At 31.4% G+C, this 6,138-nt stretch overlaps 1 long non-coding RNA gene across 1 annotated transcript in view; it reads left to right on the plus strand.

Moving 5' to 3' along the window:
* The window catches only part of LOC137644099 (uncharacterized), a 609,282-nt gene extending 604,174 nt beyond the window's left edge, over positions 1–5,108 (plus strand). The window contains exon 3 of the long non-coding RNA XR_011045129.1: positions 5,004–5,108. This is a non-coding gene — a long non-coding RNA (uncharacterized lncRNA). The remainder of the gene's footprint in view (positions 1–5,003) is intronic.
* Positions 5,109–6,138: the final 1,030 nt, after the last annotated feature.

The raw sequence follows: 6,138 nt of genomic DNA on the forward strand, positions 1-6,138 counted from the left end.
TGTAATTGTTTGCTGATTGTGGAGCTTAGTAAAGAAGGAAAGTTTAGCAATGCAAGACTTGAAAAGGGCTAATGTGGCGATTGGTTTTGGAACTAGTAATTAAGCTTATAAGAAAGGCAAACACTATACTAAAGAAAATAAGATACTAAAGCACTTTAGTGATAGTTTTATTCAAGTTCTTGACGATGGTTTGTAAGGTATGTCTAGATACCGTAAATGACATTAAATATAAGTAAAGTTTGTAAAGGAGATTCCAATGATTAATATCATAAAAAGTTATAGTATCTTGATTGATAAAGTAATACAAGTAACGAGAATTGATAGGTCAGTATATGTTTATGTAATGAGTATGGCTCTTTGATCAAGTCTTTATTATGGAATAGTGTTCTGAGAAGTTTGAAAGTAATTGTAAAAAGTAGAGAGTAGCAAACATGAATCAACAAAAGCTTATGATACAATCGATAGAGTCAATATAGAGTGTGTAGGGTATAAATGAAAGGTAGCTGAGAGTGATCAAAAAAAATTAAAAATATAATGATTGGTTTATTACAAAAATGGGTGCGAGACAAGGTCGTATTACGTAACTTCATAGTTTTTTTTTCCAGTTAAATTAGATCTAAATATTGCCCAAGTCAGATCATTTACCTTAGGCGTTTTATGTTACCATACACATATGGTAGCGTTTTGTAGATTGCACAAAACTTTTTTTTTTTATTATTATTAAATATTCAGTCCCTTTAGATAATTATTCCACTTTTTGTCGCGATTGTGGTTTATAGTATCAACAGGGTGTTTATCAGTGTCTTTTTCAAAAATCGAGTACCTTTCTTTGTACAAGATCCTCTTGGATAATGGTGTCTGAGCATGTGTACTTTTCTGTTCTTAAAAAACTGCTCCCACCTCTTCTCATAGGATATAAGGTCACCCCCGAAGGGGCCAACGTTGTTCTTCAAATGTTTATGTGTATGTTTTCAGTCTCACTTTACTATATATATTATTAGAATCTCTATCAATATATAAGTCCTCTAGATAAACTCGTAGAGATTGAATAGGTTAGGATTAACCCGGCATTTTTATATCTCCTTGTTAATTATTTTGTGTATATATATATATATATGCATATATATATATATATATATATATATATATATATATATATATATATATGTGCATATATATATATATATATGCGCATATATATATATATATATATATATATATATATATATATATATATATATATATATATATATATATATATATATATAATCAATTGGATACCGTGTTTTCTATAAATGATGTTCATCTGCAAATTGATTTATTCCACACCTACCCTGCACATGAAACACTTTACAGGGAACACACACACACACACACTCATATATATATATATATATATACACACACACATATATATATAGATAGATAGATAGATAGATATACACACAATTATATTCTTAATTGTTCCTGGTTTGTACACATTTGCTTTTGTGGTTGTTTGACGAAGGAGAGAAAGAAAGGTGTTTATTGATAATAATTTTGAGGTACAATAGAATTTACTTATAACTTTTAAAGAACTTTCCCTACTGTCCTTACATGTAGTAATAATGATAAACCACCGTGCCGGTTCCAATTGCAGCTTTCTCTGTCCTTGCGTGTTTTATACAAGGTCTTTTACGCGTCCAAGGAGAAGTGTCTGTATCGAAACGAAGTATTGTAGATTACTATGGAAGTTACCTCTTCCAGAACACTTCCGCTTGAGGAAGTCACACAGCGAAGGAAACATAATTTCTTTTACTTGCATAATGCCTTGGTTATAATTCAATCATTTTGGGACTTTTAATTCAGAATTATGTATAAGTGCTGGAATTTGTGAAACCGAATTCCTTTATGTAATCTCTCTCTCTCTCTCTCTCTCTCTCTCTCTCTCTCTCTCTCTCTCTCTCTCTCTCTCTCTGAGGGAGTTCATGCATGTGTGCCCTCCAATAGCTGGTGTTGTTTGTAAATTTTTTTATCTTTAGGAGAATGTGTTACCCTTTTTTTTTTCCTTCACTCGTCCATCCTTTTATTCATAGTTGACAAAAGGAGCCGAGAAACATTGTGCTAAATTTATAAGAATTTTAGCTTTCAGTATTTTATTTACTATTAGTATAAGTAATAATCTCATCATTATTTTACCCCTTATTAGAAGCTTAAAGTCCATATATTTCATAGCCAATAATAAATCAGCGCTTACAAGTAAACCCATAGTCACGTAAATAAATAACTGTAAGAGAACTATCCGCCTAAGCCTTGAATTGAGGTGAAGGGAAAATATGAATACTCGAACAAATGGTACAGTGTCATACTAATTAACGCTGTCTAGTAGCCTTCGGCTGCTTTGATTAGAAACTGTATTTTCTCTATGTATCATGGAGATACATACGGTTCACATACGCCAGCGACTTAAGAAGTGTTTTTCCCCGTCACACACATAAACGTATTGCGTATAATTGATATTGTGTGATGTTTGACCATGAAGAGAAAACAAGTACTGTAATATGCGGTTTTTTTTTTTTTTTTGTAAAAATAAAAGGTACTGTTGTACTGCAAAACTAGGAGCCTGTTCTAGTATTAATATTTGTTCACTTCTGTCACAGACAAAAAATATTGTGTATTGTACAATGCTCTGTATATCAAGGTGGTGCTTTATATACATACATACATACATACATACATACATATATATATATATATCTATATACGCGTATGTATATTTATTTTCACAAATATATTTATAAATTTAGATATTTCTCTCTCTCTCTCTCTCTTTTTATACACACACACACGCAAAAACACACAAACACACATACACACACACACACATATATATATATACACACACACACACACACATATATATATATATATATATATATATATATATGTATATATATATATATATAAAATTTCTGTATATATATGTGAGATAGGCATAGAAGTTATGGCTCTGATTTTCATACATTATTAAAGACACATAATACCTTACAGATATATTTATTGTTTTCTTTGCCAGATATCTCTCTCTCTCTCTCTCTCTCTCTCTCTCTCTCTCTCTCTCTCTCTCTCTCTGGTGTGTGTATGCGAGTATGTAAATGCTTTTTTCAGAAATATATGATATGTGGTCTAATGTTGCAGGTTATTGGATATCTGAGAACCTGGTAAGGAACATATGTGTAACAGATGTTAAGAAAAAGGATTAAACGTCAATTATCATGTCTTTATCTGTCATGGAAAGTCGTGCATAATAAACCCGGTATACTTAGAATACTCGCGAATGTTTAGTGAAATTTTAAGATATTGATTATAAATCTGATTTATAAACATTCCTAACTTACATTGAATTTAGTGGGATCTTTATAATACGTTCTATGTAACAAATATACCTGAGAAATATTAAGTAAAAAAATACTTTAATTATAATATTAATTAATTTTTCGATATATAAATTTTTTCGATTTGTCAATACCCGTAAAATATAGCTATAAAAATCATTGCATGCAAGATTATATCAACCCGTTTACACTTTATATGTTAAACCTTTCAAATTCTATTATATATATTTATTTTGTTCTCCATTAAGCCCCTTCTACATTAAGAGAACTTACCAATGAAAGAATATTTTCCAAAGCCATATGACATAGCGCGTTGCTTAACTGATACTACAAACGCAAGGACCTTTGGTTCGAACTTATCTCCCAATCAACTAGTAAATTGTAAGGCATTTTAGAGACAGTTATTAATATAGAAATACAGCCACAATGTTTGTATTCTAATTCTTTTTCTGTCACTGCCACTAATATTGTTATAGCAAGTCATGAAGTGATGAATAATATCAACTGATTTCATTGTATGACAATATTGAATTATTTACTAGGAAAACTCTCAATAGTAATGGCCGAATAAAGCATCCTAAAGATCACTGTAAATCTTTTTATGTATTAAAACCAAGGGTTATTATTATTATTATTATTATTATTATTATTATTATTATTATTATTATTATTATTATTATTATTATTATTTTCTCGTTAAAAAAGTTGACTTCCGTAAGGGTGTTAACTCTACCTATTAAAATATTGAAATTTTACAAGTGCAATTTTTTACTATACTGTCATGTCCCTCTTTTCTGAAGGAATTTATAACCTGGTCTCTGGGTTAACTTTGACCCCTGAATCTGGTTTTGGTCTGTCTGAACTGTCCACTTGAAAGTGGTTATTTAGTAGCATATGTACAGTAGGTGATAACTAGTATCTAGAATGGACACTTCACATTTTCCTATTGAAAAATGTTTTGATAACTATTTTGCTTTAGTTGAAATCTTTCGTAAACTATACCCTGCTCTGAGAATATTTTATTTTTCTAATAACTGGGTATCGTTAAAAGAAGTCTCTCTCTCTCTCTCTCTCTCTCTCTCTCTCTCTCTCAAACATACCCTGCTCTGAGAATATTTTATTTTTCTAATAACTGGGTATCGTTAAAAGAAGTCTCTCTCTCTCTCTCTCTCTCTCTCTCTCTCTCTCTCTCTCTCTCTCTCTCTCTCTCTTAAACATACAGTACATACGGGATCGTATCTTATTGAGTACAGTACTCTTGTCTTACCATTCTTCTGAGAGTGAAAAATTACTGGTTTTAAAATTACATTGTAAATTGTAATCAGCATTAAGCCATCTACAGTAGACCATTAATTCAAAAAGGAAGAAGCATGAATGCATCTTCAACTACATTGAGTAAATCTTAGGTGGACTTACCCAGTATTTGTTTTGCTATGGATAAAACGTGAAGAGGAACATTCTCTCTCTCTCTCTCTCTCTCTCTCTCTCTCTCTCTCTCTCTCTCTCTCTCTCTCTCTCTCTCTCTCTCTCTATACTATCATTGGCGGTAGGGAATATCACGGGAGCTAAACAAAGACTTTCTTTTCTAATGAAGCTTTGGAAAACTAAATTGACTATTCATATTTCCAGGAGACGATCGCCTTAGTGGCTGAGGCTGAGTTATCTTTACTAAGCCAGAACAGAATTACAAGGTAATGTAATAGTCCCGTATGTATGTTTGTGTGCAACATAATCATCGTTTTCATTGACATTAGAGGCCGTAGCTGGCTTTCATATTCATGACCTCGTAGTTATAAATAGCATTTTAAATCCTTTGATATGTTTTCCATGTGTATCTGTTGATACTGCACATATTGTTAAATGGACAGATATTGCTTTGTGTTGACATTATCTCGAACAGTTTGATTTTATATTGCATTTATTTAAATCTCAATTTTCTCATTGCGCATTGGAGTAGAAACTAAACTATTCCCGAAACTCGTTTTGAAAAAGGCTAAATTGTGTACTCAAATCTTCAAGGCCTTTGGATAAAATTTATTTGTCAACCTACGTTGTCATGCATTTGAGTTGTACCATATTTTTTTTTTTCTATCAGAAACTCAGGAAGAACGTCTACTTGTAAAAGCGAGTTTCACTGCTCCTTTGAATGGTATGTTTTTCTCTTCTTAAGGAAATTTTCAAGATGAATTTTAGGTAATCGTGATTTCAGGGCTGCTACCATTTTTTGTGTATCCATATACTCATTGTTTTTCACAAAATGTGTCAGGTTAAATCTATTAATCTTAAGGTATAGTTGAACCTTTTTTTATCTAAGACAATCTTGATAACGAGTATACTGTATACATAACGTTTTTCTAATTGATTTTCTTTTTATATTTTTCATTGATAATTCTCATAGATTTATTTATTCTCGTATAACTTATTCAAGTGATGTGCAACAGTTAGGTAGGGCATGGTCTATCCTACCTGGTGTCCTACAGGGTAATATCATGAACACATTTGTTTTCTTTGTCGTTTCCAAGTGACCAAATTGTTTAACCAAGAAATAGATTAGCACAGTTTATCCTTAATCTAACTATTGTAGTACCTATTATCTCCTCAAAATATAAAATGATGATGCTAACAGCCATGCCAGAGATCTGAAACTGAACTGTCTTTGGTGTAGTCAGCTAGGTACCAGTGTCAATTCCAATAAAACTAAGACAATCAACAAACCAGTCTTGTTCTAAGGTTCCATTCCAGGACTCGCTTTTCGTAATAGGCT

The sequence above is a fragment of the Palaemon carinicauda genome, chromosome 1 (genome assembly GCF_036898095.1).
Source record: "Palaemon carinicauda isolate YSFRI2023 chromosome 1, ASM3689809v2, whole genome shotgun sequence".
Taxonomy (NCBI): Eukaryota; Metazoa; Arthropoda; class Malacostraca; order Decapoda; family Palaemonidae; genus Palaemon; species Palaemon carinicauda.